The sequence below is a fragment of the Oryzias latipes genome, chromosome 6 (assembly GCF_053564925.1).
Source record: "Oryzias latipes strain Hd-rR chromosome 6, Olatipes_Hd-rR_3.1".
NCBI lineage: Eukaryota > Metazoa > Chordata > Actinopteri > Beloniformes > Adrianichthyidae > Oryzias > Oryzias latipes.
Genome location: NC_136242.1, coordinates 25,481,812 through 25,507,599, shown reverse-complemented (window position 1 = coordinate 25,507,599; position 25,788 = coordinate 25,481,812). Strand labels below are relative to the sequence as shown.

Here is a 25,788-nt window from a genome sequence, read left to right as displayed (position 1 = left end):
GCCCATACCTGAAGCACTGAAAACTGCCACACAAAGGCTCCTAGCCTTGAACAGCCGCTTAAAAGGGTACACAAGAGACAATGAAGCCAGACAGATAAACAGGCTGTTCATAACTCAGCCTGCAAAAGTGTATGCTCAGTGGCAGGGTCAAAACAGCCAATCAGACCCACCAAGGCTAGAAACTGAACAGTAATGGAAAAGTATATGGGAGAAAGAGACAACACATAACAGCAATGCCAAGTGGCTGGTCACTCGGAGAAAAGAACATAAGAACCTCCCTGAACAGAATCCAGTAACCATCACAGTGGCAGATATCCAAGAAAGAGTCTCAGGTTTGAAGAACTTGGCAGCACCGGGCTCTGACATGATACATGCCTACTGGCTAAAGAAACTCACCGCACTCCGTGAGCGCCTGGCAGCACAAATGAACCAGCTGCTAAGAGATAGTCACCTCGATCGGCTAACATGAGGGCGAACAATCCTGATCCAGAAAGATACCTCAAAGGGGGCAGTCCCATCCAACTACCGGTCTAAAACCTGTCTCTCCACAACATGGAAGCTCATGTCTGGCATCATCGCAACCAAGATAAATAGGCATATGGATCAATACATGAGCAACACACAGAAGGGCATTGGTAAAGACTCCAGGGGAGCCAAACACCAACTCCGGGTTGACAGAACAGTCGCTCAAGACTGCAAGTCACCACACACCAACCTGTGCACACCCTGGATTGATTACAAGAAAGCCTATGACTCAATCCCACACACATGGATCACTGAATGCTTGGAGCTGTACAACATCAACAGGACTCTAAGAGCCTTCATAGGAAATTCAATGAAGCTGTGGAAAACCACCCTTGAAGCCAATGGGAAGCCACTTGCACAAGTGTCCATCAAATGTGGGATATACCAAGGTGATGCTCTGTCCCCACTGCTGTTCTGCATAGGTCTGAACCCCCTCTGCCAAATAATCAACAAGACTGGCTATGGATACCGACTCAGAAATGAGGCCAACATCAGTCACCTCCTCTACATGGATGACATCAAGCTATATGCTAAGAGCGAGCGTGACATTGACTCCCTGATCCACATCACCAGGATATACAGTACTGACACTGGGATGGCATTCGGGCTCGAGAAATGTAGCCGGATTGGAACAAAGAGATGCAAGGTAGTCCACACAGGAGGGGTCTCACTCCCAGAAGGAACAATGGCAGACATTGAGGACAGTTACAAGTACCTTGGAATTCCGCAGGCAAATGGCAACCTGGAGCAGGCAACAAGGAAAGCTGCAACAGCCAACTACTTCCAACGGGTGAGGCAAGTCCTGAGAAGCCAGCTCAATGGGAAAAACAAAACCCGGGCAGTAAACAGCTACGCACTGCCAGATATCCTGCAGGAATAATAGGATGGCCAAAGGAAGAGATACAGACCACAGATGTTAAAACACGAAAGCTCCTCACCATGCATGAAGGGTTCCATCCCAAATCCAGCACCCTGAGACTGGACGCTAGCCGCAAGGAAGGAGGCCGAGGACTAGTGAGCGTAGAAGCCACTATCCAGGATGAAACATCCAAGATCCATGAGTACATCAAGCTCAAGGCCCCAAATGACAGTGTGCTCAGGGAATGTCTCAGGCAATGGAGTGCAGAGGATACAGTGCTGGAGGACAGACCCTCATGGGAGGACAAACCCCAGCATGGGATGTACCACTGGAACATAACTGAAGTGGCTGATATCAAGAAGTCCTACCAATGGCTAGAAAGGGCTGGCCTAAAGGACAGCACTGAATCACTCATCCTGGCAGCTCAGGAACAAGCCCTGAGCACCAGAGCGATAGAGGCTCAGACATACCACACCAGACAAAACCCAAGGTGTAGGCTGTGTAAAGAGGAGCCTGAAACAATCCAGCACATAACTGCAGGGTGTAAGATGCTGGCAGGGAAAGCAAACATGGAGCGCCACAATCAGGCAAGGCAAAGGCAAGATGGGAAACACCTCCGAAGATGTTAGAGAATGAGAGGGCAAAGATCCTGTGGGACTTCCAGATCCAGACTGATAGAATGGTAATGGCGAACCAACCAGACATTGTAATGGTGGTTAAAGAACAGAGGAAAGCCGCTGTGGTGGATGTGGCAGTGCCAAGCGATGGGAATGTCAGGAAGAAGGAACATGAGAAACTGGAGAAATACCAGGGACTCAGAGAAGAACTGCAGAGAGCCTAGAAAGTGAAGGTGACAGTGGTCCCAGTGGTAATTGGAGCACTCGGGGCAGTAACCCCGCAGGGGCGGCATGGGCTTATCCACATCTAGCTTCTCTACCCCCCGTCGCGGCGCTGGTACTGGCCTTGTCTGGAGTTCGCCATTTGAACTCTGCCTTGTCACCACTGGTTCGGAGTCAGGAGAGGATTCTTCAAAGGGCCTGTCGCCTCCTTCCAGATCAGGAAGTAATTCACTTTCAGTCTCACTACAGTAGTTGCTCTCTAGATGACTGTCCAAGTCTTCTAACCTTGGACCGACAGGTTCATAGGTCTGTTCAATCAACAGGAACTCAGGTTCTGACTCACTGGATGCGCCCTCCGAGCCTGACTCAGCTTCAGGTCCATGGAAGAGGGGAGCTTTCTCTCAGCGCTTTTTTGGTGGTGATTGCCCAACACAGAGGCGTAGGTTGGATCTATGCACCCTCTATGTTTGTCCTCCATTCACTGGGACGACTGATGTTCCTTGAACATCTGTGACTCTGTACACCTTCGGCGACCATGCATCCTGAATTTTGTTTCTGCCGACGGGCCGATGGCGAAGGTACACATGCTGTCCAACCTCCAGGGGTGTGCAGTTAACCTTTGCATTCTGTCGGGCCATTCTTTCCGCCGCTTTCCGTTGGGAAAATGCCTGTGCTCTCTCATGAGCCTCCTGGAGACTTTCTCTGTGTACAGCGAGCCAGTCAGTGTTTCCATCTCTAGTTTCCTCTTGTCCTAAGAGTGCATCAATAGGTAGGTGGGGTTTAACTCCAAACAACATGTAGTATGGGGAATAACCAGTTGACGAGTGAGGGGTGACATTGTAAGCATAGACAAGTTCTGCTAAGTGTTCAGGCCAGCAGCGTTTCTTCTCAGGAGGAAGTGTTCTCAAGAGGTCGTCCAAGGTCCGGTTGAACCTCTCACACTGGGGGTTTCCTTGGGGGTGATAGGGTGTGGTGCAGGTCTTCTTTACTCCATACAAGCGGCAGAGTTCTGCAATCACTGCACTTTCAAAATTAGAAATCAGTATAACTCTAGCTGTTGTGTCAGCCTTCCGATTTTGTGTGAGGAACGCTTGACTGAAGTTGGCAGTGCCAAGCGATGGGAACGTCAGGAAGAAGGAACATGAGAAACTGGAGAAATACCAGGAACTCAGAGAAGAACTGGAGAAAGCATGGAAAGTGAAGGTGACAGTGGTGCTTGTGGTAATTGGAGCACTCGGGGCAGTAACCCCCAAGCTGGAGGAGTGGCTACAACAGATACCTGGAAAGACCTCAGACCTTTCAGTCCAGAAAGGCGCAGTGCTAGGTACAGCTAAGATACTGCGCAGGACCCTCAAGCTCCCAGGCCTCTGGTAGAGGACCCGGGCTTGGAGGACAAACCACCCGTGGAGGGCGAGAGGGGCAAAAAATAAAAAAATAAAAGTATATATATATATATATATATATATATATATATATATATATATATATATATACATACACACACACACACACACACACATGGCCCAAAATCACCTGCAGCCACTGCAAAGTTGTTTGATGAGCACAGAAGTCCAACAACAGAATGCCACTAGGTTTCAGATCAGAGGGGCCATTCTTTCCTTTCAGGCCCTTCCCAGTTGCTGCCAATGTCGGCATTGGCATCCCTCAGGAGAACACTGAAATGCCTCGTCACTTTACAGGATCGGTATAAGAGACCTCATCGAGGTTGGATCAAAACTATTTTTTTTTATTTTAATATACATATTCTTATTTTAAACGTTTTCTACTGAATGTTTCTACTGCATGTTTTCAAGCCTCTCTTAACAGACTAAAAAAACACCACTTATGGTAAAATACATAAGTGCAGATCAGGAGATCAAACGCACAATAGGCAGATTTCAAGATCATGACAACAAAAGAACTTTCTTGCACTTGAAAAAAATGGGAAGTACTATTTGAAAACCTGAGCTGCAAGATTCTACTAATTTTTTTCTGTCACATACAGTGGATTTTTTAAGTATTACCTAATAATTCTCACAAGGTCAAATTTCGTAGCAGTGCACTTCTTCTCTTGACAGGTTTTTGTAGCCTCACCTTTTTAACTATCCAGGGTGTGAATAATTGAATTTTAGAATTCAAGCATGCCGCCTTGACAAACCTTTAAACACCATTATAGCTACATTACCTCTTGATGTAAGTTACTCTTAATCATTTTGTGTCTCCACAAAGCTATCAGCTCACACTACCACACCAAAAAAAATAAATTTCCAAAGCAGTTTCCATTTCTGTATCGTAAAAAAAACAACAAAAAAAAACAGATGGAACAAGGCTTCTCCTACCTGAACATTAGACCGATCCACTTTGCTTTTAGGATGGCATCATCCATGTGCTCTTGTCCTGCGAACACTTCAGCACATTGGTGCCCCAAATCCTGGCCTCGAGGGCTGGTGTCCTACATGTTTTCCAACTATCCTGCCAGTGAAGCACCTCATTGGCTAAACACACCTGATCCAGGTAATCAACAGCAGATAAGGTAGGGTTTCTGGAAAATTAGCAGGAGGCCTACCAAACATTTTCATGCTTGGTTGATGAGGGAGGATACTGATAAGAGCTTGTAAACAGTTTTAGGAAAAATTACAGAATGAGTAATGTGATTAATAGAATTATTTTTGTGCCACTTCACAGGGAACTATTCACAACAGTGATGCAAAGATAGAAATTGGTCAGAGGGGCCGTAGGCGCGAACTGGCAGCCACGCCTCTGTCAGTCTGCCCCAGGGCAGCTGTGGCTACAACAGTAGCTTACCATCACCAAGTATGAATGAGGAGTGAATGAATAATGGACACAATGTAAGCGCTTTGAGTGTCTTGAAAAGCGCAGATAAATCCAATCCATTATTATTATTATTATTAAATTGATTCACCTATAAAACTTGTAAAATGAAAAAGTGGTGTTTCTTAGAAAGGTGATTTTAAAATGTTTTTTCCTCATCAAGTTCATCCATTAACCTTTTGCCAACTACTAATAGTGTAGCTTGTAGTGCTGCAGTGTTGTCTATTCCACTTTTCAAATAGCAAAATAAAAGCCACCCATACAGTATATGTATCTACTCATGCAAGGACACATGTGTCTTTTGATGGCTGTATATAGTGTCATGTCTATGTCTATTGTGCAAACTAGTGAAGAGTTTCGATTTGTAGGAACTGCTTGTTTACCCACATGGACATCCAATTTTCCCCAAATTAGTCAAATTCATTCATGAGCTACTTGATAATTGTATTTTTTTTTCTTTTGTTGAGTTTGCTATGATTTAGAATTTAAAGAATAGTGTGTTGTAAAGGTTCTTATATGAAAAAAATCTATTCCAGAAAAAAATAACTCAAATTAGTGGAGGGTATTGTCAGCTATTGAAAGATTAGAAATGGATAAAGTTCTGTCCATAGCAAAAGAAAAGGATATCAAGCACTTAGTTGATATTACCTTAATGGTCTATTCATGATCTGTCCCTTTCCATTATGTGGTTTCAGTATTGATTTTTGGCTCGAGTTTAACCAAGACCGTGCCTGTGTTTTGTCAACAAATTAGTCTTTGATTAACAAAGTGAAATCCAATCTCCCCTCTTTCCCTAGTATGGATGGGAAGTGTGCCAACTATTTAAAATGAATGCAATTTTCATATTTTTAGATAAAATAGTTGATATTTGTTAGTTAATTAGCTCATATAACTGGAAGAAGTGAGCGACCTTGGGAGCATTTCGGTAAGACAACTCAGGCAGGCTTTACTTAGGCCACTCCCCTAGGGCGGGTCAGTTAATCAACTCACTTGTGCAGCATCCTATTTAAGTCCAGGTGTGTAAGTTGTTCATCCTTCTTTACTGCAGCACTGCGTTATCTTCAACACACGGTCTGGTTTCCGCTGTGTGGGCTTTCATTGGCTGGCTTTGTTGTGGTGGCTCTTTGTTTGGTTTCTTTTCTGTTGAAGCTTTGCACATTTACTAGTTTAAACTGCATTTGGATTGGTCAGTTATGGACTTGTCTCTTCTGTGAGTGTAACGACGTGGTATTTGTTGCTGGTGTGTGTCAACTTGTGTCCACTCAATTTTACCTGTTTTTTCTGCTCCCCTGCTTCCTCACCAGGGCATGTTTGGACAAATGTTTGTTAAGATGCTTGGCAGCCATTTTGAATGTTCAGCTGAAATGGTTTGATCCAATTGGGGCAAGGCTATATAAGCAGAGGTGTTTGCTCAGTAGTGGTAGTGTGAGTTGTTTTTGAGAACACATTGGACTGTGAAAAATACACAAGTAGATAAATAAATAAATTAAACAAACCTGTTGGCTTCACACAACCAAGACCCTGACTGGTCACTGTAGCACGGCCGCTTCTGCTCTTCCTTCACAGTGTGATTAAAAACGTAAATAAATCAGTAAAATAGTTGAGTCAGCCCTAAGGTGGCCTCTCACACGTTTTTGGGTTTGGCGCGATTGTTTGAGAACTGTCGGCGCCTCGGTTCCTCCATTTTGTGGGGGGTCATCAGCATCTTATTCCTCGTGATCCATCCAGTTTTTTGTTTTGCTTTTTGGCTGACCTTGCTATCTTTGATTTATTCCACCGGACGCAGTGCAGGGCTGGGGATGGCTGATTTTGCTGATGCTCCCTTTGTTCTGCCTCTCCATTCCTCCCGGTGGCGTCTTCTGGCTTAGGTGGGTTTTGAAGTGTTATGTGTCTGTTGTACGTGGCCCTGTTTTTCTCTGACTCACTAATGTTTTGTTGTTTCTCTGGTTTTAGGGATTTGGGTTGATTTGTGGGGGGTTTTGTGATGGGCTCTTCCCTGAGCCCTATTTTTTCCGTTTTGATTCAGTCCTAAGGTGGCCACTCAGGCATTTTCAGGTGTGACGTGGTTGTGTCGTCTGTCTTCCTCGGTTCCTCCATTTTATTTATTCATGTATTCATGATCCTTCTGGTTTTTGTTTTGCGCTCAGCTGGCTTTGCCATCCCTGTAATCTTTTCCACCGGACGCTGTACATGGCTGGGGGAGGCTGATTCTGCTGATGCTCCTGCTGTTCTGCCTCTCCATTCCTCCCGGCGGCGTCTTCTGGCTTAAATGGGGTTGACGTGTTATGTGTCGGTGTTCCTTCGGCTGTCGTCTCTGTCATGTTTAACTTCAATTGTCAGAAACCCTGTGCTGGATTTAGTGTAATTCTATTGGGCCCCCTTTGTTTTGCAGTTTTCTCTTTTTCAATGTTTCTCTGTTCTGTTTTCCTCGTCGCCTGGCTTTTGCAACTCTGTGGTCGCAACTCGTTTTGGATCTCGGTTTCCGATTTATTTAGTTTTCTGAATATGTGTAATGTGTAAATCTGTGTAATTCTTTATTGTTTTGACTACGATAATCGAACTTAATCAAATCAAATTTAAGGAAGGCATTTGGTTCTCTGCATGTCTGGATTTATTTTTACACGGATCTCTGGTTTATGATGCATACTTCTCTGCCTCCATGTAGTCTCTTGCGTTTGTGCGGCACGTAATCTTTCCCATCTTTGGAGGTACGATATGAATCGGTCGCTGTTGGGCCACCTGTGTTTTGCTGTGTGCATCCTCCCCCACTGCCGTCTGTTCATCTTGTTCTCGTTCTGGGTTGTTCCTTTCCGGGCCCCCGTGTTCCCTTGTTCTGGATTTTCTGTTTTGCTTTTCTGGTCTCTAATTCTCTGCACTTAGCGTGGTTTTATTATTGCGATGTTGTTTCAGGTCATCAGTCTCCCTCCACTTGTTTTGTGGCTCCACCCTCCTTTGGGGGAGAGGAAAATGTATGAGGACTCGTTTATGAATGTCCGGCCGCCAGAAAAATGTTTGGTCGTTAATCCAAACATTCAGCTCTACTGGTCCATCAACGGCTCATGTGGTTCTGAGAGAATTCATCCGTGGAGATTATTACAACGCTTATTTCAAGAGTGCGATAATAGTAATGTGCCATCATTTAACATGGTTTAGTTTTAAAAAACTTGTATTATGAGCTAAATTCCTGGCTGTAGAAATTATCACTGATGCTCTTTAGCTTCAGCATCAAGAGTAAAACTTTGGGTCGCAAACCAATCCTCAGTCTGCCCTGCTTCAAGCATGTGACGCTCGATTAAGAGTATCTCCTTTTGAGACTTATTCTCATCCGCCTCTCAATGCATGAGGTTCAGCCATTTTATTAGACCCTACGATCTCTCTTCAAATCTCAAAAAAAAATTTCTTCATTATGGTTTCCAGGCATCCCTTTGGCAATTAACTTTAAGTTATACGTGCTTTTGTTGTCCATCTATTGTGAACCAATGATGTCAAGTTGTAACCTCAAATCTAGCCGAGCCGCTGTCCATGCTACGTGGGATGGCGACCTTCCTCATCTACGTAATCTCCTTGGACCTTGGTTATCCTTTTATTCGCCTGCTCCTCTGTGGCCTTCCTAAGGTGCGTCCCTCCAGGAATGACTAAATGTTACTTCTCTCTTACTATTGGTGCATATATAAAATATATTTTGGTGATATATTACGTGCAGATTCTGTATTGACTGTCTTTCTTGTTGGGATCTATGCTAATGGTTTTCTATGGTACTATGAATACAGAACCTTCTCTTTAAACTCACTACTTGATATCTCCTTCTCAGAGTTGTTCTTAAAAGGAATTCATTCCCTTTCATCATAAGCCTTCTAAACTAATCAGGTCTAAATTATTCATGTATTCATTGCCAAGACTAATACTGCTTTGTCTATCTATGCATCGCTTCCTGAGCCTGCGGCCCACTCTCCCCGGTCAGCAATCCAGTTTCTGGAGGATGATGTCAAACCCTTGACAAAGTCGGATGGTTTCCAAGTTCCAAAGTCTCTGCTCGTCCTGCTGCTCCCCTCCAGATTGTTGCCCCTTCACCCGATCTGGATATACAACGACGACTGCATTCCACGCACCTACTCTGCCCTGAAGTGGTGGGGTGGCAAACCTCTTCCGAATTTCAATGACTTATCTTACTTGAATCAACTGATATGTTAGTATCAGAATGGCATACAAAATTTCAGATTAGATTTTATGAAAATTATTTGCCAGGTGGAAGCCTCAAAATTAGGATGTTCTTAAGCTGTGTTACGATGTGTGTAGTCCGAAATTCGAGGTTACTTGGGCTCGTATCTTATGAGCCGGATGGAAGCATTAAAAAATTATAGCGTTAGCTCATTCATAGTTCTCAAATGGAAGCTTTTAATTATGGATATCACTTATGCTTTATTATATTATTCCAGTGGAAGCTTCAAACTTGTATGTTAAGTTGTGCCGTCTACTTGCCGCTACTCGGAATGGAGTGGCCCGACGGTCTATGGTGCCGGGTCACATAACGGATCCACCAGATAGTGTGTTCCCTTCTTGGCGTCGTGCTGGAACGGGAGCGGCCCAATGGTCAATGGTGCCGGGTCACACATAGCAGACTCAATAAATAGTATGTTCCCTTCTTGGCATTCTGCTCGAACGGGAGCGGCCCAATGGTCTATGGTACCGGGTCACACATAGCAGACTCAATAAATAGTATGTTCCCTTCATGGCGCTGTACTCGAACGGGAGCAGCCCAACGGTCAAAGGTGCCGGGTCACACATAGCAGATCCACTATATAGTATGTTCCCCTCTTGGCGCTGTACTAGAATGGGAGCGGCCCAACGGTCAAAGGTGCCGGGTCACACATAGCAGATCCACTAGATAGTGTGTTCCCTTCTTGGCGCTGTACTCGAATGGGAGCGGCCCAACGGTCAAAGGTGCCGGGTCACACATAGCAGTCATACTTGTAAGTCTGAATATGGAATGCCTCTGAAACACACTTCATCTGATTACATACTGATATACATTTAATTTCTTTCCAACCTTGATTAAATTGGTGTTGGGGGTAGTTATTACCCAAAAGTTTATGGAAATTTCTCTCTCTTGGAATTGCACGGAGTTTTATGCCAAACCAAAGGAAAGTGAAATGCAAAGTTAAAGGAAAGTGAAATGCAAATTTAAAGGAAAGTGAAATGCAAAGTTAAAGGAAAGTGAAATGCAAAGTTAAAGGAAAGTGAAATGCAAAGTTAAAGGAAAGTGAAATGCAAAGTTAAAGGAAAGTGAAATGCAAAGTTAAAGGAAAGTGAAATGCAAAGTTAAAGGAAGTGAAATGCTTAATTGGAGGAATATGAAATGCTTACTCAGAGGAAAGTGAATGCTAACTAAGGAAAGTGAATGTCAAAGAATGTGGAAGCAAACTAAAGATGTGAAAATAAATATTATTACTACTGCATGAGTTGTCTGACTGAAATGCATTCAAGTTTAGCACAGAATCTGCCACTCATCCACACATGTTAGGAAATCACAGTCCAACCTCAGATCCATTATCTGGACAAGCCTAAAGCCATTAAAAGTAGTGATGGAATGGATTCCCATGGGGACAGTAGATGGACAGTTACGTAGATGGCAGGTGATGAGGTGGACAGGGGGACATGGAGAATGGTTATAGCTCCCCTATTTCACTCTCAATTACTGTGCTGGCTGCACTGAAACCTACAAATGAATTAAACTTATTGCAGGGTTGTCATTTTTATCATAGCTGTATGAGCTAAAAACTTTTAACACTTACCTGCAAGAGAGCAAGTGGGCATGTTATGTATGAACATTTTGAACATGAAGGCACTCCACTGCTGAAATTGTAGCAATTATGTCCCACTTGTCTGAACTGACTTTTTTTTTGTTACTCAAGTCAGAGCTGTGTCTTTGCGCTCAGAGACATCGATCATATGTACCTTATTGGAATTTATTTTTTACTCCTTTATTACTCATTGGCACACTGTTAGTTTATAAATTTGGTTTCTTTTTTTGAATAAAAAAATAAATTAAAAAAAAGTGTTGATTTGAATATAAATTATATATTATGCATATGTTGTGCTGATATTTGTTTTATTGCTAAACGCTATGAAGCAGCATGTTCAATTAAACATGTTTTTTCTTTTAGCTAGCAAGTCAGTTGCAGTGATTACTGTATTACAACAACACATTCCTATCTCATCCTATTTGTAGTATTTTGAGGTTTCATTCTGTTTGGTATAATTGCTTAAACTGGAAATAATCCATATCAAGTCAAGTTTTGACCATGGAATGTAAGTGCACTTCTGTTCTTTTGTACAGTTTTCTATATAAAATTACAGAAAGATTTGAATTTATCCTTGGTTATAGCTCTCGTCTAAGAACAAAAAAGGAAAATAGTGCAAGATATTTCATATTTAAATCTCTCAAAGATGGTCCACCTCTTCAGCTCTGTTAGGGACTCCTTTTGGGTTCGTAATTTACGATGGAAAATGTGAAAGTCATACTTTGCATCCAGTGCAGAAGGGAGGCACTTTTAGTATAACAAGCTGTGGTATAGAGCAGTGTTAATATCTCAGCAGGATTTTAAGTGTTTCATTTAAACATGAGAATTTTTTCCTTTTGACCAAAAAATAAAAAGAATCATGGATAAGCTTTGATTTGCTGACAAAGTATTGTGTGGCTGTGCAAGTTACTATTTGAACTGCATGAACATTAAACTGCTTTTCAAATCTTTTTTTTTTCTTTTTTTCCATCAGCTCGATAATAGCATGCGGGCATTTCTATAACACTAAAGCTGATTAATCTTAGGGCTGACAGTAAATATGCATGCATTAGAATCAAACACACGTGGAGAAGTATAAAAGAAAACTAGGACAGGAAAAAAAATAACATTTAAGTACATTTGAATGATTTTGCACTTGTAAATGGCCACTGGCTTTAGGAAAAGTAGCTGAGCACAGGTATGTGGTGCATTTTATTAGATACGGAGCCTTGGGGGAGATGACTACACTGTCACAGATGATTCATGACAGCTTTCTTATAAAAGGTAAATAAATAAAAAAAACTTCTGTCATCCGAGAAATGTGACAGCTATAATGTGAGCTGTATTAAAAAACTGTGGTCTGAGGTTTCTGATAGAACTTTAATTCCCCATGGAATTTGTTATATTTATTTATTTATTCATTTATTTTCTGATTGTGCCATTTATCCAAGTATCCCTAAAAGGTTGAAGCAGAAGGAGTGGATCATCTCTGGGAGCAAAACTCAGTGGGTTGCCAGTTTTTTTCTTTCCTTTTTGAAAGTAAAGTATGCTTTCAGGCATTTTAAAATAAATCTTTCTTTTTTTTTGTATGCTTGACAATTTATAAATGTGTTTATAAATAAGTGCACCAGTCTCTCATACCTTCTTGGGATGCATAAAGTAAAAAAGAAATAAAATAAAAAGACAGTTGAGAGAGAGGACAAAATGTAGTCAGGAGCCTACACTGCAATACATAAAAAAAGGTTAAAAAAAGGTTTGAAAAAATTGTTGAAAGTAGAGATGCTAAGTGGCTTACAGTAATCTGTTTTAGAGAGAGAATGGTAACTGAAACATAAAATGCATTTAATTAAGAAGAAAATGAAAAGCCAAAAGTTTCATTTGGGAATAAGTCTAACTTGACTATCTTGTTAATAGTCTTTGTGATATATTTTTAACCTAACTTTGAGGTTAAATAGGGACTAACTTTTTTTCTGGGTTATTTTAACTAACTAAAAAAAAAAATTAAAAAAAATGGGTTAAAATGAAAGGACCATAACCCCAAGAAAATAGTATTAGTCCAAAAATATGTCCCAACATGAATAGCCCAGGAATTGAGTTAAAGACATAACCCAAGTGCTTTAAGAGTGTATTACGCACTCACAAATTCCTGTATGTGTATGTTTCCTCTGATATCATGTATCTGTTGAGTAATCACATAGTTATAAACTGTTTCTCTTGTATTTAAAAACTGAAAAAGTATTGTTTTGAATAAACTTTTAAAACATTATTTTACTATATCCCTTAAAATACATATTTTTGTTTAAATGCTCCTTTAGTCATCCGTTTTTGGTTGCTTTTCTCATGTTTTCTCTTTATGTCCAGCTTTTACATTTATATTCTATCATCTACACTTCCAGCAGTACAACAAATTTCCTGTCTTTTACTCATAGCCACTTTATTGTTTGTGCCAGAATGGCAACAATGGCCAAGGCAGGCCTTTGAAGTTGGAGAATTTTGGATTTTGTCTAAGTGATCTCTGCCCTGCCAAATCCTTCTTGTCCTCCCTTGTTTCCAGGGTTCCTTTGTCAGATACTGCAATATTTTAATAAAAAATTGAAGAGTCAAGAAGGACCATCTGTTTGAGAGCAAAAGCTTGGTCAAAACTGTGTCATGCCGCTGTGAGGATTAGTGACTTCTGTTCCAATTCCCTTGTTGTATTAGTTCATTTAACTAGTTTGTCGTGTTAAATAGATTATGTTCTTGTTATTTCTATTCTTTTGATTCTACCATGGTCCATTTCTGTTTGGAGTGAGACAATCAAATTGTAGCACAGAAAAAAAGAGAAAAATTTGTTTGCAATCATTCATAAAAAGTCAGACTGGACACGGCCACATAAATATTACTAAAACCAATATTAAAAAAAAGGAAAAGCTTTTTCTTTTTTACATTATCAGTACATTATCAATTTGCCCTGGGGTGTATTCAGTCCAAATGGCACACATTACCTACCAATTCACTCTAACTAATGGTCCTCCACCCCTCATCCTATCTTATTTCTGTATCTTCTCCCATCCCCAGCCCTCCAGAGAATAGAGCGGTCTGATGGCAGAGGGGATAAAAGACTTCCTCTGCCTTATGTGGAGTATGTTGTGGGGCAACAATCTGCTGAATATGCTCCTCCTTTGAGTGAAGACCTATTACAAAATGTGGTGTTCAATATGGTGCTGGGCTTAGACAATTTTCGGTTCTTTTACAGCCTCCACACTGGAAAAACTGCCTTCTCAAAACAGGTTTTAATATGCTGAATGTAGAATGTTTTTTCCTTATTAAAAGGGAAAAACATCTGCCAATGGAACTAGTGAATTTTGTCTTGAATTGATGTCTTCAAAATAAATGTGATGTCCTGCCCTTTTAAGACTAAATGGAACTAAAACTCATATTTAAGTATTTTGTTATGATATTTCGAAATGTTATGTTTTAAAAAAAAATGTGTATTGCTAAAAAAAAAAAAAAGTGTTTTTATTTTTAAATATGTATTTTATAATATTCAATTCTCTGTGTAACAGCAGTCCAGTTATCCCTATTTCTAGACTATAATATCTCAAAATAAGATTAAAATTACTCTTTTTAAAATACACTCAGAAGTTTTTCAGTAAATTACAGCACATATAAAATTTTCCAGTTCCCTACAACAAGCAAGTCTTGTTTCTAGAAACAAGACCACTTATCATTCATAAAACATCTGAATAAAATCATGTAAAGAAAAAAAAAAAAACATTATAGTTTGAAACGATTACTCTTAAATAATTTGAAAGTTTTTATTATCAGACAAGACATTCAAGATTTATAGTCTAAAACAAGTCATTACATCTTACTAAAAGTAGTTTTGCCTTAAAAAAAGTGTAATTAGATATTTAAACTGGAAGCTAGACCAAAATACTTGGTGATATTTTGTTTTTGCTGTACACAAAGTCCATGCATCAATCCCATATGCAACATCCTTTTTTTTTTTACCCCATTCAGCAAATCGAAGTCCCCCACATGTAAATGCTAATGTCGGGCCCCACCTTTGCCAAATAGGGGGGGTCCGGTTAAATTGCTACACCCAAAAGATTCAGGACCAGGGAAAGAGCGCCACACAGAAAACCCAAGGAACAATTGTTTTTTAAACTGCAATAATTTAATCCAATAAAAACATGCAGCCACAACACAAAGCCCGAACGGTTAAAACCTAAATAACTAAGACCAAATGTTTAAAAAGGTAGTAAAAACAGTAAAAACTTGAAAGAGGGACCTCATAAAAACATTGTTAAAATAATTAAAAGAAATAGTCCATGAAACACCAGTGAGACAGGTCTTGTAGTCAGCCATAGTCTTGTCTTTATCCACCCTTTGCAGGCGCGGTGGGGTGTTCCTCCCAACATCTACCTGCAAAGTGAAGATAGATCCTGCGAGTGTCTCAGTTGTGTGGGGCAAACAGGCCTGGTTATATGCCGAGTGACAGTGCCACTGGAAGGGTAGAGGATACTCACACCGGCAGGGCTCCTCACCCTGCCTATGAGTGTACGTCGCGCTGTGGCACTCCTGTCCTGGAGAAGACTCCTACACTGACTGCAGCTCCAGCCACACAGTTTGCTCCAGTGCTGTGTCCTTCAACGGCTACCAGCTGCTCTTCCTCCTTTCTCCTGCTGCCAGTGCAGCTTTATGGGTGGGGCAATCAGCTTACTGATTGGACACCCAGGTGTGTCCAATCTGGGACTCAGTCTTCATGGGGGTGAAACAACACAAAAACCAACTCCACCATACAAGCATGCAAACAAAAATCAGAGAAGACTTCCTCCATCAAAAACAAACTTCAACACAAAAGCATGCAAAAAATGACAGGAAAAGGTTTCACCACACAACACTAACATTTGTAGCAGCTAAATGTTTCCTACATGTCAAATTTTCGACTGCATCAGTACTATGAAAAAAAGGACAAATTTTTAACTTTTTAACTAAGCTTATTTCTGCAACACAACTTGTAGAATATTAGATTAGAGATAATCCACATGAAGTCACAGGGTACCAATGCCATACAAAAAGTAAAATGCTACTTAAATTCTGGTTAATTTTTTTAGAGTGCTTCTGTCACAGAACATATATTGGGAATATTAAAAAATATGCACCAGAGTTTCACCAGATACTCACTTCCAATGCTGATCACTTTAGGAGCAATCAGTGTCTCAGCAGCAGAGTCTTCGTCAGCAATAAGTGGGTCAGGTCATCAGCTGAATTTGTTTGCATATTTGATTTGATCTTCAATTGAAATGTTCACATATTTTACCAGCATGAAAGTTAACTGACCACACATTAAAACTTATTTTTCTTGTTGATTCACTGAATCCATTAGCGCTGACATTATACTATGACCATGTGGCAGGCGTATGATAAGAACATTCTTTGTTTTTAACATCTTAATTTTTGAAGGTTGTTCCTTTTTGAACAAAAACGGAAATCCTAAATTTAGAGACTTGATGATCTGCGGCTTCAGTCAAAGTTGAGCTTTTTTGAGTATGAAAAATTCATTGCTTATCCTTGCTCAATGTACACCTTGCAGTTGTCTTCCCTGATGGCTATATGGATACCATTAAAAAATGAAGCATTATTTGTTGCTATGAGGATGTTTCGATCCCATGAGTGGTTTGGTGGGTGGAGGGAGAAATTGGGGGAGGGAGGGAGGGAAGCGAATTTTGTGTAAAGGTCCTGTATTTTTTATTCTTGAGTTTTAAAGTTTTGGTGCCACAGAGATAGGCATTTTACTTGCATGTAGAGAAAGAACTTAGGAAAATATCTCATATTTAATACAAAAATGTGTTCTTGTGTTTGCCAAAGGTAATATATATTATCATATACATGAATATCGTATACTATAAAAGGTTTACGAAAAGCACAATACAGTATAGTCTTTTTTTTACATTTTTTACTCTCCGCTTTTAAAAATTTTCATTTTTTTATGTGTATTTTCTTTTCTTTTATGTAAAGTGTTTTGTGCTTCCACAAGAATGAAAAGTTTGAGTTTAAGGGTCACTGCAAGAGGAATGATGATGATTGTGATTATAGGACTTGACTTGAAGATGAGCACATTTAGACATGTTACTACTGTGATATATATCAGTTTGTCTCTTCCTCATTTGGCAACTTTAAAAGCTCACCTAAACTCAGATGTTGACTAAGGGAGCAAACTCCTTTCTTTTTGCTCAAAAACATCTTTCTTGTTGATTTGTAAATAATCTATAGAAATGTTCATTTTAGTGGGAATGCATGCGGACTACTTGGTGTGTCTACCAAGAAATACTAGTGCTGTGCATTATGAATAGAGAAACAAAGCCCATGGTATGAAATAGAAGAGTAGAGCTAATAAAAAGTTGAAAGAGAAGTCTTGTGGGAGAAAGTTGTGTGGATGTTCAAGCATGTGTTATTATATGAAAAAACTAGTAGGACAAGCCCGTCTTCTCTGTTAAGTAAAGAGAAATAACCTCTTACTAGGACAGTGGGAAAAAACAAGCAACTGTTGGAATTGTTTGGTCTCGTTCCGGTGGTTTGGTCTGCTTCAGTCTTTGGTTCACTCATGAGAGGGCCCAAAATCAAACCATATGAAGGTTTGACAATATTTACTTTTCATTTGAACTATAACCGTGGGGCTATTTCACTGTGTAAGCTGTCAGTGCAAGATTAGACCCTATTCTACATCATCTGATAATTCACTTTGGTCTTGTTTTTTTCTTTCAACTTATTCAGTCAGAGGCCGTTTGGACATGTTTTTGATTGACATCTTACATTTCAACTCCACTCTTGGGAAGTACTTTTTATTAATTAGTGACATCTAAATATGATTTTTTTGACTTTTTGAAGTGACCCTGATGTCTTTTTCTCCTTGTGATAATCTGCATTAACTCATGTAAGACACATCCACAGAGAGCACTAAGGTTGTTTGACGGTTGATGGTTGCCTTTGGGCTGCATGGCTCTAGTGGTGCTTTTTTAGTCGTTTGAAGTGTGCTGCTTATGCGAGAGATGAAAAATTTATGAAAATAATTGAGAACAAGATGCCTTTCTGCAACAAAGTTTACTCTGAATCATGAAGCAAATATACTTTTGATACTGCACGGATCCTTCAGCTGCACCCTTTACTCTCTCCCAGATTAAACGAATGTTGAGATGTTAAAAACAAGGAACAGAGAAATTCTAAGTGATTGTTTGGAATACAGAGATCAAAATAACATTTAAAAAAGATGAGAAAGATTTATTCAATTCAATTCAATTTTATTTGTATAGCCCAAAATCACAACAACAGTCGTCTCGATGGGCTTCGAAGTAAAAAATGAACTCAAAAGGATCACGAATACAAAGAGTTCGATAGGAAAATATTAAAAATGAACTAACAAACTGACTAAGCTATACTGGCATCCCTGCCCTTAGACCCCCCTTCGCGGTAAGGAAAAACTCCCAAAAAAAACGGATTCCGGAAAAAACGAAGAAACCTCAGGGGTGCCCACATGAAGGAAGGATCCTCCCCCAGGACGGACAGGCGATTTACCAGAACTCTTAGAGAAGAATTAACTTATCTAAATCTACGACTACATATATAAAGTCCAGCAGACGGGCTTCATCCAGCTGTGGTTGGGGGGACAGTCAAAGGCGCGAGTCGAGCCGGAGACAGGAACCACAGCCAGGTGTAGGAGCAGGAGCAGAGACGAGGTACTCGGTCAGGTACAGAGCAGAGACGAGCCAGAGACGAGCCAGAGGCAGGATCCACAGCCAGGTGTAGGAGCGAAAGCAAAGGCGAGGTAGACGGTCAGCAACTGGAGCACGGATGAACCAACTGGAGTCTGGAAGCACTCCCACTCCCCAGAAGGGGAGAGGAAAAGAGGGACAATACATGAATCGCACTGCACCAAACAAAGGCACGGAGAACTAAATGATGAATAATGATCAAGAATGGAGAAGAGAGGAAGGGTAGAAATAGAAGAGAAAAGAAAAGAGGACAGAACCCCGGAGCACCATAGTTACCCCAGCTTCAACTTATAGCAGCCTTTTAAAACAAATAGTTACTATTAAGTTTAATTTAAACAAATTAACATTTAGTTAAATAATCTCTGAATACTAACTAGTCTGACAATAAGCCTGTCCAAAGAGGAATGTTTTCAGTCTAACTTTGAATGTAGAAACTGAATCGGCCTCTCTTACATGAGCTGGGAGCTTATTCCATAAGACAGGGGCTTGGTGGCTAAATGCTCTACCTCCAACCGTACCTTTACTAATTCTAGGAACCACAAGCAGTCCTGCATTTTGCGAGCGAAGTGTTCTGTTTGGGTGGTAAGGGACTATGAGGTCCTTAATATAGGACGGGGCCAGTCCATGTAAGGCCTTATAAGTTAAAAGGAGGATCTTGAACTTGATTCTAGAATCAACTGGGAGCCAATGGAGCGAAACCAACACAGGAGTGATGTGATCTCTTCTGCTAGTTCCAGCTAAAAATCTAGCTGCTGCGTTCTGAACAAGCTGGAGACTTCTTAAGGAACTCTTAGGACACGCTGCTAACAAGGAGTTACAGTAATCCAGCCTCGACGTAACAAATGCATGGATGAGTTTTTCAGCATCACTCTTAGAAAGTATAATTTCTGATCTTAGCAATATTCCGCAGGTGAAAAAAGGCAGTTCTACACACCTGAGATATGTGAGCCTTAAATGATAAATCTTGGTCAAACAAAACCCCAAGGTTTCTAACTGTGGAATTGGGGGCTATACTTATGCCATCCAGGAAGACTATCTGAGCAGACAGAGCATCTCTGAGGTTTTTAGGACCAAGTATAATGACCTCAGTTTTTTCTGGGTTCAAAGAGGTAATTAATTGTCATCCAGGTCTTTATGTCACTGATGCAGGCGTTCAGTTTCTCTATCTGGTCATTCTGGTCAGGCTTCATGGATAAATACAACTGCGTATCGTCGGCATAACAATGAAAATTAATGCTGTGTTTCCTGATTATGTTTCCTAGGGGTAGCATATAAAGTGTAAACAGGATCGGTCCCAAGACTGAGCCCTGTGGGACTCCATAGTTGACTCGAGTGCACTGAGAGGAATGGCCATTTACATTAACGAACTGATACCTATCGGACAGATAGGATTTAAACTACTGGAGAGCAGATCATCTGATCCCTATGTCCTGCTCTAATCTATGGAGTAAAATACTGTGGTCAATAGTGTCAAAGGCTGCACTGAGGTCCAATAGGACAAGAATAGAAAGTAGTCCCTTTTCTGAGGCCAATAACAAGTCATTAGAGACTCTAACTAATGCAGTTTCCGTACTGTGGTGGGGTCTAAACCCCGACTGAAAGTCTTCAAAGTGGCCGTTGTCCTGTAGGTGGCAGTAAAGCTGCTTAACTACAACTCTTTCTAGGATTTTAGAAATAAAGGGCAGGTTTGATATCGGTCTATAGTTGGCCAAGATGCAAGGATCCAAACTGGGCTTTTTCAGAAGAGGTTTAACAACTGCATATTTAAAAAACTGTGGCACGTAACCTGTTTCCAGAGAGGTATTTGTCATTGTTAATATGGGATCATTAATTAGGGGAAAAGTTTCTTTAAAAAGTCTAGTGGGAATTGGGTCTAACAGACACGTTGAGGATAATAATTGATGTTATTTCCGCTTGAGCCACAATAGTGAAGCAGTCTAATGTTACAGAGGTTTCTATGGATGCCTCCATTTCTACCGCTTCAGCCTGTTCTGGGCAGTAGTAGGAATAACTTGATTTAACTTATGTCTAATATTTGAGATTTTACTATCGAAAAATGTAAGAAAATCATCAGAGCTGAGAGAAACAGGAACATGTGGTTCTACTGAGCTATGACTGCGAGTTAATTTAGCAATAGTGTTAAAAAGAAATCTTGGATTGTTGCCATTCTCTGATATTAAGGTTGAATAGTACTGGCTTCTAGCTCTACGCAGGGCTTTTTTATAATTTAATAGGCTATGTTTCCAGATATCCAGAGACTGCTCTGAACCGGAGCGGCGCCATTCTCTTTCCAACTTCCGGGTTTCTTGTTTAAGAGAACGAGTTTCAGCGTTCAACCACGGTGCTACTCGGTTTTGTCTAACGAACTTAGGTTTCAAGGGGGCAACAACATCGAGTGTACTCCTGAGGGATTGTAAGGCATCATTAACAAAGTGGTCATTTATACTAGGACTGATGCTATGGGAGCTGGACTCAGTATTTTCTCAGAATATCACTAAGTACTGGCTGAACTGTGTGTTTAAACTCAGACACAGAACGGTCAGTTAAGGTTCTTCTAAGCTGTTTCTTATTCACTGGTGCAGAAGGATGTTCCAGTGTAAACTGGAAGGTAATCAGAAAATGATCAGAAATGATGGGGTTAAGAGGAAGGACACTCAGCTGGCTGATCTCTATACCATGGGTTAGAACAAGGTCCAGGGTGTGCTTATGACAGTGAGTGGGTCCATTCACACTTTGGGTGAAACCAACATCATCTAATAAAGCTGCAAAAGCCTTTCCTAGGCAGTCACTGGGGTCATCAACATGAATATTAAAATCCCCTAATATTATAATTTGATCAGAATCTAAGACAATAGTCGATAGGAAGTCGGAAAACTCAGTTAAAAATTCTGAATATGGGCCGGGGGGGGGTGATAAATAATTATGAGTAAAACAGGTTTTCGAGTTTTCCTGTTTGGGTGATTTATAGACAATATGATGCTTTCAAATGAATTATAAGCATTTTTAACTTTAGGGCTGAGAAGTAAGCTAGACTGTGATATTACTGCCAAACCACCTCCTTTCCCCGAAATCCTGGATTTCTGATAGTTAGCATAAGTGGGGGGGGGGGGGGGGGGGGGTTGCTTCATTCAATCTAACATAGTCATCCTGTTGGAGCCAAGTTTCTGTTAAGGCTAAAAGACTAAGGTTGTTATCAATGATCAACTCATTGAACAATTGGGACTTGGAGGAAATGGATCGAATGTTTAATAAACCGCATTTAATGACATCATAATACTGCTTGTGGGACTGCTGTCTGTCACTTTAAGGTTTCTATGACGCGCTCCTTTCATTTGTCTTTCAGCACATAAGCTAAAGCTCAGACCTGCTTGACTTTCCCTGCATGGGTTTTGCACCAGCTCTAACCCTAAAGGAGGCTCAGAGGAGCGTTTTACACTGCTGCTCTGCGCCCGGGTCTCGTCTCTGGATTGTCAGGTTAACAGACTAAGGCTAGCAGAAATGTTTCTAGAAAGAAGAGCGGCACCGTCCCGAGTGGGATGGACGCTGTCTCTCCGCATGAGACCGGGCTTCCCCCAAAACGCGCTCCAGTTATCCACAAAACAAACGCCGTTTTCAGGGCACCATCTAGAAAGCCAGCGGTTAAATGATGAAAAGCGGCTGTACATTTCATCACTGACTAAGTTCGGCAGGGGACCAAAGAAAATTACAGTGTCGGACATCGTCTTAGCCAGTTTACACACCGAAGCTACGTTTAACTTAACCACCTCTGATTGTCTCCTTCGGGCATCATTACCGCCTGCGTGAATCACGACTCGACGGAACCTGGACTTACTAACATCCCAAGGTTCCCCTCGATGTCACCAACTCTGGCCCCCGGATAACACCTGACTGTAGCCGCTGGGAGCTCCACGTTTCTAACTTCAGAAGAGCCTTCAACCAGAGTTGAGTGTTCAGCGAGTGTGTCGCTGAGGGGGGAGAACCTATTACTAACGTGGAGTCTCGGGTGCTCTAAGTTTTTGCGTTTAGCACTATGTTTCCTCCCAACCGGTGCAAACCCCTGACTGTCTCCCGGCTGTTGGGCGGACGCTGGGGTGCTAACTAAGTTAGCCCTGGTAGCGCGGCCCGCGCTATGAGTAACGACCTGGCTAGCCGGCTTAGCTTCAACTGTGCGGATCCGCGCTTTTAACTGCTCCAGCCTGGCCTCCAAGTCTAACACAAGACTACACTTAACACACCTACCGCTATCTTCACTAAAGGAGGCAGGATCATCACTAAACATATGGCACACGGGGCAGGAGAAAGGGGGAGAGGCGGAAAGAGTGGTGGCCATGCTAGGTTCTAAGCTAAGGCTAGCGGTATTTAGGTAAAGAGAAGTGGTTTATTTAGCAAAATGAGAAAGTGAACAGCAAGCAGTTTAACAGAAGTGTATTCGCTACTAAAAGGTGCTAGATGTGAATATTAGCCCAGATAACCCTTAGAGTAAGCAATAGTAGTCAGGCTAATGCCAAACAAGAGGACAGTAGTCAAAGACGACTAGTATTGGGAAAGGCTCACCCGGAAATGACGTCACAGGAAACAGCTTATCTTAAGCTTGTAAAAATGCTAAGTATTCACAGTTTACTACAAAGCTAAAGTTTGTTGATTTATTTTTCTTTAATTTGACTAAAGTCAAGCCTTTTGTTTGTTTTCCCATGTCATAGAATATATAAAGTACTAAATAAAGCTTTAATATCAGCTAGCTCTTTGTTCTCTTTTAGCTAATGTAAGGTATCATTTTATGAGGTGCCGTGTAGGACATTATTCAGAATTAGCTTTCATAAACACGTATGAAATCTCTCACACACACTACCGAAAATCCTCTCACATACTACCGAAAATCCTCTCACACATACTACCGAAAATCATATCACACATACTGTCATGGTTTGAGTTTGTTTTGTCTTGGTTTTTGCTTTAGTTCTTGTTCTGTCTTGTTTGGTTCTGTCTCCTGTTTTATTTTGAAAGGGTTCCTGTCTTGTCATGTCTTGAGTTGTACTTCCTTGGTCCCCATCTGCCCTGATCGTGTTCACCTGTGTCTTGTCTGCCCTGTCTGTATGTAAGTCTTGTCTCTGCCTTCCTCTTGTGCTGGTCTATTAGCTTCTTGTCACAGTGTTAACGTCTAACGTCTGTAAGGTCTTCATGTGTCTTCGTCCTTTCATGCATGTTCCATGTTTCTAGCCACGCTCATGTTCCATGTTTCTAGCCACGCTCATGTTCCATGTGTCTAGCCACGCCACATCCTGAACCCGTTTGCCTCCCGTCTCTGCGTCTGGGTCCTACCGGCTCTCGAGCCCCCCTCACCGTGACAGAATGGACCAGCCATATTTTCTGGACCCAGCAGAGCGGCACATGCGGCTGCTAGAGGCCTACTGCCTGGAAGCCGAAAGGACGAGGTCTTACTGGGATTTTGACCACGGCCAGTTTGCCTCGTATGCCTGGAGTGGGAGCCATCTGGACTTTACAGGGAGCCGTCTTGCCCTGAGGGGGGGGTCGTCGTCGCCGCCGCCGTCCCCGTCCATGTCCCGTTTTTGTTCCAGCAGTGGTCCTGGATGCACCCCAGCCCCGTCCTGTTCCGGTGGTGGTCCCGGATGCACCACAACCCCTTCCAGTTGTGGTCCCGGATGCACCCCAGCCCCGTCCTGTTCCGGTGGTGGTACCGGATGCACCACATCCCCTTCCAGTGGTGGTCCCGGATGCACCCCAGCCCCGTCCTGTTCCGGTGGTGGTCCCGGATGCACCACATCCTGTGCCAGTGGAGGTCCTGGATGCACCCCGTCCCGTCCCTGCTCCCAGGGGGGTGCTGGCTGCACCCCGACACGTCCCTGCTCCCAGGGGGGTGCTGGCTGCACCCCGACCGGTCCCTGCTCCCAGGGGGGTGCTGGCTGCACCCTGACCGGTCCCCGCTTCCAATGGCATGCCCGACCCGCCGGCCGACTGCTGGCCCGACCCGCCGGCCGACTGCTGGCCCGACCCGCCGACTGCTGGCCCGACCCGCCGACTGCTGGCCCGACCCGCCGGCCGAATGCTGGCCCGACCCGCCGGCCGAATGCTGGCCCGACCCGCCGGACGACTGCTGGCCCGACCCGCCGGCCGACTGCTGGCCCGACCCGCCGGCCGACTGCTGGCCCGACCCGCCGGCCGACTGCTGGCCCGACCCGCCGGCCGACTGCTGGCCCGACCCGCCGGCCGACTCCAGGCCTGACCGGCCAGCCGACTCCAGGCCTGACCGGCCAGTCGACTCCACGCCTGACTCCACGCCTGACTCCATGCCTGACTCCATATTTTCAGTTGTATGTATACAAGCATTTCACTAGTGTGTGTGAGAGATTGAACAATGACTGCTGGAATGTCGAGCAAAAGGAAATAAATTCACTACCAAATGCACTTCTATAAACTCTTGTGTTTTGTCTGTCTCAGTAAAGCTACATTAACACCACATCCACAACGCGCGTTCGGCCACTTCCAATGACAAGTCTTGGAAAACGCGCATTTTGACCACTGACCATGAAAAGATAAACCAGGTTGAATTTTGACCAATCAGGGACTCGGATTTGTGACATTTGGGCGGCATTTCTTTTAATTCAGGGAAATACCAACCATCAGAGAGTTGATCATGGAGAAGAAATTCGTAATTGCCGTTTGTCCCCTGCCGGAATTACATGACATCAGGTCTTTCATATATATAGAACAGAACTGTGAAAGAAAAAGCCTGGAGCAAGATTCCCGAGATTTGGACTGCTTTGGCATTTCACACCAAGACTCTTCCTACTGTTGGTGTCTTACATGCCCCAGTAATCTGTAGAAAAAGAAGAAGCCCATCCCTGCTTTTCTAGCATGAACACCCATGCATCAAATGCTACATGCTGAACATTTTTAACCCAGATGCATACAAACGGCACAAAGATCTTTTTTCAGACACCCCATATGTACCAAGACCCATTTTTCCTTCCTTCCAAGGATTTTGAGAAACAAACCATGTGGATCACAAAACACATTTTTGATGTTTTTATGTTGCACTGATGTCACCATGGTTATGGATTAAGATACACACTTTGGACTTTCTGCTAAACTTTCTGGTGAAAGAAGTTTGAAGGGAACATTTGAGCTTTTATCATGTGTGCATGGTCACGAGATAAAAGGAATGCTTTGGTTTCTTTTTT

At 42.2% G+C, this 25,788-nt stretch overlaps 1 long non-coding RNA gene across 2 annotated transcripts; it reads left to right on the top strand.

Annotated features, from left to right (window-relative positions):
• Positions 1-5,956: 5,956 nt before the first annotated feature.
• Positions 5,957-10,068, top strand: LOC144992570 (uncharacterized). 2 transcript variants are annotated; one of them, XR_013656632.1, is made up of 2 exons: positions 5,957-6,071; positions 8,564-10,068. It is a non-coding gene; the product is annotated as an uncharacterized LOC144992570 (long non-coding RNA). The 2 variants fall into 2 exon arrangements; XR_013656631.1 differs by lacking the exon at positions 5,957-6,071 and adding an exon at positions 6,761-6,923.
• The last annotated feature ends 15,720 nt before the right edge of the window (positions 10,069-25,788 follow it).